Source organism: Hordeum vulgare, chromosome 7H, assembly GCF_904849725.1.
Source record: "Hordeum vulgare subsp. vulgare chromosome 7H, MorexV3_pseudomolecules_assembly, whole genome shotgun sequence".
NCBI lineage: Eukaryota > Viridiplantae > Streptophyta > Magnoliopsida > Poales > Poaceae > Hordeum > Hordeum vulgare.
Genome location: NC_058524.1, coordinates 184,658,056 through 184,670,421, shown reverse-complemented (window position 1 = coordinate 184,670,421; position 12,366 = coordinate 184,658,056). Strand labels below are relative to the sequence as shown.

The 12,366-nt window shown below is 42.2% G+C and overlaps 1 non-coding gene across 1 annotated transcript; it reads left to right on the top strand.

The window, feature by feature from the left end:
• Positions 1-379: 379 nt before the first annotated feature.
• Positions 380-452, top strand: TRNAE-CUC. The gene has a single exon. It is a non-coding gene; the product is annotated as a tRNA-Glu (tRNA).
• The last annotated feature ends 11,914 nt before the right edge of the window (positions 453-12,366 follow it).

The window sequence follows — 12,366 nt, the reverse complement described above, 5'->3', positions numbered from 1 at the left end:
TGGTGCACACGATTTGATGGCCAGCATAACATTTTAAGGTCTCGTGCACACAAGGAAATCCAGCCGGTCGGTGTCTAAAAAGGTTTAGTACACTTTTTTTGTTTTGAAACGGAGTGTAGTACACTTTTCGGTGGAGGAGGGTAGTTGAGATGCGGCCAAGATTAGTATCACTGTCGATGTGATAAAGTCACGGAATGATGCCATTTCCGTACCGATCGCACCATGTATCCAGTCGCAAGCACTTTTGGTGCATGTAAACTTTCAACACATAGAAAACTATTCGCGTAGATATCTTTCTCTTGCGTTGGAAGGACGCCAAAGCTATACGTGTGTACTGATATGTTGGCCTTAAAGACTTATATCTTGGAAACAATACAAATCCGTCGTAGTCTAGGTGGTTAGGATACTCGGCTCTCACCCGAGAGACCCGGGTTCAAGTCCCGGCGACGGAATTGTTTTGTGAACTCACTGTTTTTCTTTTCGAATTCGCAGGTTAAGAAATACAGTGTTTTTAGCAGTTAAGGAAAGGGTGCCCCTATACCTCGCCTGTAACATCCGACTCGCTGAAGGGGACGAGCAAGATGGGCCAGCCCCCGCGCTGGCGAGGTCACAGTCTGTTTTCTCGTTTTGCTTTATTTTGTACTTCTGTGTATAATTTACAAATATATTAATTGGAAAAACACTCTATAAACATTTGAGAAATGTTTACTAAGTTTTTGAAAAATATTGAACAAGTATTTAAAAAATGTTAGTCAAGCTTCAAGCATTCCAAAAATAATGAAGTAGTATTTGAAAAATGTTAATAAAGAATTCGAAAAATATTGAACAAGTATTTGATAAAAAAATAATTAAGCATTCGGCAAATTTTAATAAAGATTCAGAAAATGTTGAACGTGTATAGATAAAATGCTAATCATGTATTGAAAAAATGAAGTTTTTTTTATCATGTGTATAAATTTTAAATAAAGAGTTTGAAGAAAAATGTTGAACAAGTATTTTAAAAAAGGTAAAAAAAATTGGATTTGTTAAATCTATATAAAAAAAGTTGGCCATGTATTAAAAACATGATATTTTTTTACCATCTATATACATAAAACAAAGAGAAGAAAAAGCAAAAGAGAAAAAGAAACAAAAAAAGGAAAAAAACTAAGAAAAACGGCTCTTTTTTACCTCAAGAAGGACACCCCCTACTACTAACCATGAACCCCAGGTGGGCGGAGTGGCTAGGTGACATCCTTCTTTCTTGAGGTGACCCCCACGAGTGCATCTTTTTCTAATTCTTCTGTTTTTAAAAAGTGAGGTCACGGGCCGGCCCAGCTGCGTGTGTGAGTGATGATTCATCCAGCGAGAGAGAGCGGGAAAACCTATTTAGCGCTACAGGCGCCGGTTAAAGGCAAAATTTGCTAACCGTCGACTACAGTGTTCCACAATGGGCCGGCCCATGTAGAGATCCTTCATGAATTTGTTTTTAACCCGTGAACTGTTTTAGCCCTTGAAAATTGATGATTGTTTTTTGGAAATTCGTGAACAGTTTTGAAAATCGGTGAACATAATTTTAAATTCATGAACTTTTTTCAAAATCTGTGAACCGTTTTTCAAATTTGATGAACTTTTATCAAAATCAGTGAACTGTTTTGAAAAATTAATGAGCTTTTGTCAAAATCAATGATTTTTTTTTTCGCATTCTGTGAACTTTTCGAAAATCCATGGACATATTTAAAAACATCTCTGAACATTTTTCGTAATAATTGATCTTTTTTTTGCAAATCCGAAATTGTTAAAGTTCTGTGAACTTTTTCAAATTTCATTGACCAATGCGTTTTTTGAATGGGCCGGCCCATGAGGAGGAGCGCTGCAGGCGCCGGTTTCCCTAACCGGCGCTGAAGGCGCCGAATAGGAGGTCCCAGAGAGAGCAGCTTAATGCGAGACATAGGTGCCGCAATAAGGAAATGACGCTAAAGAACCTGAACAAAACCCAATGCGACTTCACGGTTGGCCTATTGAAAGATAGGCCCAATTAACTCACTTATTAGAGAAAATAATTCCATCAACAAAAGAGAAAAAATCACATTAAGAAAAGGAAGTCCAAACATAAATAGACTTGCCATTATATATAACTTAAATTAGCAAAATGTCTACAAAAGGCACATTCCATCAAAATTTCCATGCTTGTGAGAACTTTTTTTCCATGGAGGAATACAAAATGCCATGTGATGTTACAAAAAAATATCTAAAAGTTGGCCATGTTAGCATTACATATTCCACAGAAAAGGTTTACAATGATTTATAAAAAACAAACAATCACAAGTTTTGCATGTGACGTTGCAATTTTATCAAACATGAATTTGGAAAAAGAAATCATAAGTGTGCCATGTGACACCACTTTGTGGAGGCAAAAAATATTGAACTTTCCATCTGAGGATAAACATCTCTTTTAAAAATTGCCATGATTTTGGATAATAAATATTTATGTTTGCCATGTGAAGTGAACTAAATTCATGTACATTTGCCATATAGTGGAAAGCAAAATTGCCATGGCTTGTAAAATATTTTTGCCACAAAAACTTGTCATGTTCTACATAATGAAAAATGCCATGTTACCCACAAAAAACAAACACGTTCTAATTAATAAAATTACAATAGTCTAAATAATACAATTGCCATGCTTTGAAATTATGTGCATTTTGTCATGTAGTGGGAAGCAAAAGTTCCCATGGTGTTAAGAAATAAAAGCTGCCATGGTCTATACAATTTGCCATGCTCTAAATAATGAAATTGCCATGCTACCAACAAAAAAGCCATGATCTAATTAATAGAACTATCATGGTCTACATAATACAATTGCCATGCTACACCATGGAAAATGAAATGTTTTGTAATTGCCATCTCACCATAAGAAACAATTGTCAAAAAATTACGTGGTGTGCAGAACAGAATTCCTAGAGTTGCCATGTGAGCATTAATGTTTTTTTCTAAAATTTGCCATGTTTTGGTAATAAAAGGGATTTTTTGAAAATACCAAGTGGCCATAAAAATAATTTTTGGATATTTTTCATATGTGGAGAACATATTCCTGGAGTTGCCATGTGACCATTAAATATTTTCAAAATGTTCCACTTAAGTCTTAGAAATAATTCCAAAAACATTCCATAATCTATCAATTAAATTTGTCATAGTCCATAAATTAAACTCGCCATGTCCACAAATAAATTTACCATGGTAAAAAATAAATCAAAACAATTGCCGTGGTGACAATTTTTACCTAGTACATATTCGCCATGCACAATTTGTTGTTATAAACAAGGTATGTGACTAGAGCAATAGATATAAGAAAATGCTATCCCCTAGTGCTTTTGAAAAGTGACCAATTTACTTGGGAAGAATCGCCACCAAACAACACTTGACAGTTACATGAAGAGGAAAAATTCATAGCATTTTCATTACTATGTCATTTAATTAGTAGAAACATGGCAAAAAAGTCACAACATGATATAACTAGACTCAAGGTCAAAAAATTTAGTGTCAAATCCGAACAATATGGAAACATCACCTCATAGTAGAACAACCGGTTGGCAAGGAGGAGCTCTCTGTGGAAGAAGAACCGATCGTCTGCGAGGAGACGATGCACGGACATCAACGACTTGAGCGCGGTCACGTAGTCGTGGTTGGGCCACAACCCGCGGGCTCATCCACCGACCGTGTCGGTGATGTAATTCGTAACAAGTAGCAAGCAATAATTGTAACTAAGGTGCAACAAGCTGGCCCAATACTTTTTGTAGTAAAGGACAACCCCGAGAGTTCTCATATATAAAGTAAAGCGCTCTCGATGACACGTGAGAATTGTTTCCTAGTCATGTGCATCATGTTTAGTTGATTCACGTTCGGTACTTTGATAATTTAATATGTTGGTGGACCGGTGCTAGGGTACTGTTCTTAGTTGAACACAAGCATCCACAACTACGAAAGAAGAATTAAGATAAATCTAACTATAGCGTGAAACATATGGATATAAATCAGCCCCTTACAGAATAACATATAAACTAGGGTTTAATCTTTTGTCACTCTCCCAACCGGTCATCTACTTACTACTCCCTAATGATTTACCTTATGCCCATGCATGGTGAAGTGTCATGTAGTCGACGTTCACATGACACCACTAAAGGAAGAGCAACATACACATCATCAAACTATCGAATGAATACCAATATCACATGATTACTTATAACAAGACTTATCCCATGTCCTCAAGAACGAAAGTAACTACTCACAAATCAACACCATGTTCAATATCAGAGGTGTGATGAATATCATTAAGGATCTGAACATATGAACTTTCACCACACAACCAACTAGCATCAACTACAAGGTGTAATCAACACTACCAGCAACACACAGGTACCAATCTGAGGTTTTGGAACAAAGATAGAATACAAGAGATGAAGTAGGGTTTGAGATGAGATGGTGTTGATGGATATGGGTCCTCCCATGATGGATGAAGTGTTGGTGATGACGATTGCTTTGATTTCCCCCTCCCGGAGGGAAGTTTCGCCAGCGGGAACGCTCCGTCGGGGAGCAAAAGTGCTTCTGCCGAGGTTCCGCCTCGAGACAGCACCGCTTCGTCCTGAAACCAATATTATGATTTTTTTCTAGGTAAAATGACTTTATATAGGAGAATATGGGTTCCAAAGGGCTGCCATGGGCCCACAAGCTCGGGGGGCTTGCCGTGGGGGTGGAGTGCGCCCCAGGCTTGTGGCCACCTGGTGGTCCCCCTTCGACGATTCTTTCACCAATAATTTTTATATATTCCAAATATTTCTCCGTCAATTTTCAGGTCATTTGGAATTCCAAAAAATATCAAACTCTTCTATAGCCCTTTCTAGTCTAGAATTCGAGCTGCCGGTAATTTCCATCTTTATGCAAATCTTGTATAATAAGATAGAAACGACATTAGGATTGCATCAAAAAGTGAAATAATCATTCAAAACATAATCAATATAAATAGGAAAACATGATAAAAAATGGACGTATCAACTCCCCCAGTCTTAGACCTTGCTTGTGCTCAAGCGAAAGCCGAGGTTGATAATCCTGACCACATGCTTAGAGAGAGAGAGAGAGAGAGAGAGAGAGAGAGAGAGAGAGAGAGAGAGAGAGAGAGAGAGAGAGAGAGAGAGAGAGGTGTCGATAGAATAAAATACGGGCATGGAAGCATCATATTATTTATCATAGCAGCAATATATCATCACAGAACTTCTCATGAACAAGTGGTAATTTATTCACATGCTAAAGTCTAACCAAAAACCTTATGGAAAACTAATCATTGAAACAATTGCAATCCATAATATTTTTAGAAAGATCCTATGTCAGAGCTATGTCTAGCAAGTTAACACACTCAACTATTATTTAGTATTCTATGATTGCTGACACTCACGTCATAATTGTGAAACAAAAAACATTAATCAGACACATAGGAAGATAGGGGCTTATAGTTTTCACCACTTTAGGATCCGAAGTATGTCTAGAGGGGGGGGGGCAATGATTAGACTACTTGACCAAATAAAAACTTAGTCTTTTCCCAATTTTAGTTGTGGGAAAGTTTTAGCAATTGCAGCAAGTCAAGCACACCCTGCACATGCAAGTCTAAGAGTATATCAGCGGAAAGTAAAGGCATGCATATGTAAGTAGAGGGTAGGGATAGGAAGATCAATCGGAAATATTGACACGGAGATTTTTGGCGTGGTTCCACTGGGTGGTGCTATAGTACGTCCACATTGATGGAGACTTCAACCCACGGAGGGTAACAACCGCGCAAGTCCACGGAGGGCTCAACCCACAAAGGGTCCATGGAGGAGCAATCTTGTCTATTCCGTCATGGCTTACGTCCACGAAGGACCAACCTCACTCGGGGTAGATCTTCATGAAGTAGACGATCTCCTTGCCCTTACAAACTTCTTGGTCCAACTCCACAACACGAAGTAGGAGGCTTCCAAGTGACACCTAACCAATCTAGGAGACACCACTCTCCAAAAGGTAATAGATGTTGTAGTATGATGAACTTCTTGCTCTTGTGCTCCAAAAGATAGTCCCCTCAACACTCAACCACTGTCTCACATATTTGACATGGGTAGAAGATATTGATTGGGTGGAAAGCAACTTGGGGAGGCTAGAAATAAAGATTCGTATGGTAGGAACGGAATGTCTTGATCTCAACTCATGAGTAGGTGGCTCTCTCTCAGAAAAATGGATGTGGAAAGTGTTGGTTCGTTCTGAGTGCTTGCTCTCCGAATGAGAGGAGGTGGATGGGTATATATAGACATCTATAAAAATACAACCATTACAACAGTATTGCCCAACTCGGTGAAACCGAAGTAAAAATCGTTTGCACCCACTAGTGCAAAATGTGGCAACTTTTGGTGTTTTGGTGAGACCGATATATGAATCTCGGTGGGTCCGATTTTTGTTGGCCTAGCCAGTTACGAGACTTCGTGACACCGATTCCTCAAACTTAGAAATTCCGACTCTTAGAAATAGGCAGACAAAGAGTTAGTCACTAATTCTCGGTCAAACCGAAACCAAACTTGGTGTCACTAAGATGCTAGGGTTTGGCATAGGATCAGTCTGAGGCAAAACTCGGCAGGGCCAAATGGAAATTGTTGGTGGCACCGAATTTTGTACTTTTAGGATTTTGGACAAAATATTTGTGGGAGAATTTCATGAGTATTTTTGGTGGTAATCTCTAAGCGCTTGAGCAACCACATCATCATAGTCACCTCATCCCCTTTTAATAGTATTGGCTTTCCTATGAACTCAAATGTGATTTATCACAAAATATAAAATGTAGAGTCTTCAAGATTGTCTTCAAGCCAATGCATCATTCAAATTTTCCTGAAATATACTAGATAGAATCATTAGTCCAATGCCATACATACTCCTTCGGTGCAAGAGGATCCTTTCACTAAAGAGGCCCTAGAACCGATAGCACCTCCAATCCGACTGAGATTGATGTTCCAGCAGTCATTGATTTGGTTATGGAAATTCTGGTGATTGCACCCGAGTGAACAATACAATACATTGCATACATCCCGAGGTGAGAACTCCCGGAAGACGAAGCTGAAGCTAAGAAGATTGTCCGTAGATCAAAGGCCGACTGTTCCTGGAGGAAATCCACTCGAGGACCTGTGGTCACCATGCATCCTCTCGGACCATTGTTGCCAAAGCATACCGAGCTCGGTTCTTTTGGCCATGCGTTAATGAGATGGCTAAAGATATCGTTGATCACTGCGAAGGCTCTAATTCTATTCTAACTTGTCTCACAAGCCTGCGTCTGCCTTTAAAACCATCCCACCCATCTGGCCTTTTGTTGTTTGGGGTTTGGATATGGTCGGCCCTTTCCGAACGGGCCAGAGTGGATTCACACACGTGCTTGTTGTAGTCGACAAGTTCACTAAATGGATCGAAGCCAAGCCGATAAAGAAGTTGGACTCGTGCACCGCCATCAAATTCATGAAGGAAATAACATTTTGGCACAGAGTTCCTCACAACATCATAACACACAATGGTTCTAACTTCGACTCAGAGGAGTTCAGATGCTTTTGCTCTGCTCAAGGCACCCAGGAGATTATGCGTCCATCGCACACCCCCAAACCAATGTACAAGTTGAGCGGGCGAATAGCCTTATCCTTCAAGGGTTGAAGCCTCGACTCATGCGAGATTTGGAACATGCAGCTGGAGCCTGGGTAACTGAACTACCATCTATTTCATGGGGCTTGAGAACAATCCCCAACAGGTCGACTGGACGCACACCCTTCTTCTTGGTGTATGGAGCTGAAGCCGTCTTACCGAGTGATATCCTTCACAATTCTCCCCGTGTGGATTTATATTCAAAGGCTGAGGTTGAACAAGCACGACGGGATGGAGTAGATATCTTGGAAGAATAGCGTGAACTGGCCTTTATTAGGTCGACTGTATACCAACAGGATCTACGTCGCTTCCATGCGAGGCATGTCAGGAGTCGGGCATTCCATGAAGGCGATCTGGTGCTCCGAGTGGATCAACAACGACCTCACAAGCTCGCCACTACGTGGGAAGGACCATTCGTCGTCACCAAGGTACTGAATAATGGAGCCTACCACCTTTACAACCTCAAGAAGAGAGTCGTCGAACCCCGTGCTTGGAATGCAGACCTACTCCGACATTTTTATGCTTGACAACCGATTGGTTTGATGTAATAAGAGAGTTTTCTGAAAAATGTGCTTGTCAAAGTCATGATTCCTACAGTTTTTGTCAATTCCGATAGAGCAATTTCACACTCAAAATATACTCCAAGTGAAGTGCAGTCCTCTCAATCGGGGGCTTAGCTACGAACATGTTTTCGCCTATGTTAAAAACCCTTCCGAGTGAATAGCAACCTATTCACTCGGATGCTTAGCTGCGAACCAGTCTTCGCCTAAGTTCAAAATATACTCCGAGTGAAGAGCAATCCTCCCACTCAGGGGCTTAGCTGCGAACATGTTTTTTCCTAAGTTAAAAACCCTTCTGAGTTAATAGCAACCTATTCACTCGGATGCTTAGCCGCAAACCAGTCTTCGCCTAAGTTCAAAATATACTCCGAGTGAAGGGCAATCCTCCCACTCGGGGGCTTAGCTGCGAACATGTTTTTTCCTAAGTTAAAAATCCTTCCAAGTGAATAGCAACCTATTGACTCGGGCGCTTAGCCGCTAACCAGCCTTCGCCTAAGTTTAGAATATACTCCGAGTGAAGAGCAATCCTCTCACTCGGGGGCTTAGCTGCGAACATGTTTTCGCCTAAGTTAAAAAAACCTCCGAATGAATAGCGGCCTATTCACTCGGGTGCTTAGCCGCGAACCAGCCTTCGCCTAAGTTTAGAATATACTCCGAGTGATGAGCAATTTTCTCACTCGGGGGGCTTAGCTGAAAAACATGTTTTCACCTAAGTTAAAAAACCCTCTGAATGAATAGCGACCTATTCACTCGGGGATTTAGCCGCGAACCAAACTTCGACTAAGTATAAAACTCTCTCCGAGCGACGAGCAATCCTCTCACTCGGGAACTTAGCTGCGAACATGTTTCCTCTTAAGTTAAAAAACCCTCCGAGTGAATATCAACCTATTCACTTGGGAACTTAGCAGTGAATCAGTCTTCGCCTAAGTTAGATTCCACTCGGACACTTAACTGCGAAACAGATTTCGCTTAAGTAAGGAGTTTCCTCGAATGTCGAGAACAGTCAAAAACCAAACAAGCTCAGCCAAATGGAGATAAACTCAAAGAAATCTAGCATGGATTAAAGTTGTCCATGCATACGAAAGTACTCGGGTTCGACACCCGAACGAAGTTTTAACGGATACATTAACACTCGGCATACTGAGGCAAATTAAAGTTTGGACTGTAATCGAAGTTCCTTTTTAAGTCTCACCAGGACTCGCAGGCTCAACGAAGGTGTTAAGATCGATCCCATCAGCAATGCGGGTCGCCACGTTGATGAAGGTCTCCATGAAGTCCTCAAAATGGAGCTTCTTCGTATTAGCCACCTGGAGCGCCTTCAACTTATCTTCCCTAGTTTCTTTGCAATGGACAGAGCGAAAGGGTCACGTCGGCTCCGCAACATGCGTCATACTTCTTGTCGAGATCAGTCTGGAGGGTGTCTTTAGGCCACAGCTCCTTGTCGATCTTCCCTAGCGCGGCTCGCAGTTGGGCAACGTACCCTTGGACCTTCAAGAGACGAGTGATGAGGCGAAACATATCCATGGACAAGGCATCTGCGACAGGTGACTTGATAGGGTCCAGATATGGCTCCACCTCTCCAGTCTCCTTATCAAAGTCTAGATAGAAATCTATGTGAAGGAAAAATGAAAAGTCAGTCACAATTCATTCAGTAAAGTTCGAAGAAATTCACTCGTTGAAAGAAGCATACCAGTAAGCGTCCGAGCATTTTGCTCAAGAAGTCCTTCAGATACTTTCCCATGGCGTTTCCCATTTTCACCATCTCCTCAAGCTTTTACCCCCATTCGAGTCGTTCTTTCTTCAGTCTGGTGTTCTCTTCTTCCACCTGGCCGATTTCCAAGAGCTTCTTCTCAGCAACCTCAGATCTCTCCTTAGCTTCTGCGAGGACCTTGTCCTTGTCCTCGAGTGCTTTCTTCAAGGCATTCAAGTCACTTGTCATCACTTCCAGATCCAGCTGAAACTGGTTCTTCTTTGATTCCAAGTTGGCATACTTGACTCCAATCTCACAGGTTTTCTGAAAACATCATGGAAATAGTTCAGTCGACACTAATATTTTTCCACTCTCGAGTGGAGAAGTACAATTCAGTCGACCAAATGGCGGCCCGTCGCACCCGCCCACACTAGTGGAGATACTAAAGAAACATATTCACTTGACAGATAGAGTGGCACAAGTACTCTAAGTACGAAAAAGGATCCTGCGTCCAAGTTCTTAAGACTAATGCCATTCGTAAACGATCGGCGATAGTCTCGGGGACTAAATTTAGTGGGTGCACTCAGCGTGCCCCACTGGATACAAAACCACTCGACCAGGTCCAGCCTGGCCGAGTTACGAAAAAGAACCAGAGTGTGACTTCCAATCAGACCACTGCCGATGCAAGCACTCGACAACGGTCTCGGGGACTACATCCAGTGGGAGCACTCAACATGCCCCCACTAGATACAAAACCGGCCTGGCCGAGTCAAAAACAAAGAGAAGAAGATTTCCAATCAGACCCCTGCCGATGCAAGCACTCGACAACGGTCTCGGGGACTACACCCAGTGGGTTCACTCAGCGTGCCCCCACTGGATCAGAAACAAGCAACCATAAGACACAAGAAAACACCCACTGGGTGCAAAGTCAAGATGGACAAGATTCAATAGGAAATGAACTTACAATTGCACTTACTCGGATGTTGGCTTGAAGCGCCGAACTTGCATCAGATGGGGAAACAAGGGAGAATCAAAGAAAAGCACTGTTCTAACCCTAGCGTCAGCCAAATTTATAACCGCTCAAGTGAGTCACTGACTGGTGGACCCGCCGGATCTCTGTCTATCCCGATAACAGAGGAGGCGCGATACGTGGCAATAAGGGCGACGCGATAATCGAGGCGTCGCTGCCCCACTTGCCTGGTTTTTGCGTCATCATCACGCAACGTGCGCTTACCAAAATTTCGAATCCCGTGAAATACGGACCTAACGAAGTGATCTGCCACATCTCAAGATCTCGTTAGCCACTCGGATCAACCTCAATGTTCAAATTCACTCAGACGTGCTTCACAACAAAATCGATCAGGGTGAATGACGAAGACTTCAATCGATGCATAGTTCTATTAAGCTCGAAAGTACATTCAAGATCAGTATGCCTCGACAGAATCTGCATTGACCCCTTCCTCACTCGAACCCCGATCCATTTGGGGGCTAATGATGGGGATATGTACCTAGGGTAGGGTCACAATCCTGACGTAGATGTCCTACCTAAGGTGAAAGGATCGATATGGTTGACTAGAGGGGGGGTGAATAGGAAACTACCAATTTTTAGCTCTTCTTAACAAGTTAGAGAAAGCAACACAAAGGTTCTCTAAATTAACTACTAGGTGAGCAACCTATATGATGCTAACTACCATGAAAACTAGTGCTAGCAAGAAGTACATAGTAACAATAATATACACAAAGTAAAGGTAAGGTATAACCACAATTGGAACCGATGAAGACGAAGATGTGTTACCGAAGTTCCTTCCCTTTGACAGGAAGTATGTCTCTGTTCGAGCGGTGTGGAGGCACAATGCTCCCCAATGAGCCACTAGGGCCACCGTATTCTCCTCACGCCCTCACACAATGTGAGGTGTCGTGATTCCACTATTGGTGCCCTTGAAGGCGGCGACCGGACCTTTACAAACAAGGTTGGGGCTATCTCCACACAATGCTCGGAGGCTCCCAACAAGACCACGGAGCTTCACCACAATGGATACGGCTCCGAGGTGATTTCAACCATCTAGGGTTCTCAAACACCCAAGAGTAACAAGATCCGTAAGGGATTAGTGGGGGGAAACAAATATCTCTTGGTGGAAGTGTAGATCTTGGCCTTCTCAACCGATCCCTAGAAAATCAACAAGTTTGATTGGTTAGGGAGAGAGATCGGGCACAAATGATCTTAGGAGCAACAATGGAGTCTTGGAAGGTCAAAGGTACGGTTCTTGGAGTGGAAGAACCCTTTATATAGTGAGGGAACATATCCAACCGTTACCCCCACTTACAGCACCCGCAGGGCGGTACTACAGCTTGGGGGTAGCGGTACTACCACTGCCCCTAGCGGTACTACCGCTTGGTAGGGAGCGATACCACCGCTAGCCCCAGCGATACTACTGCTAG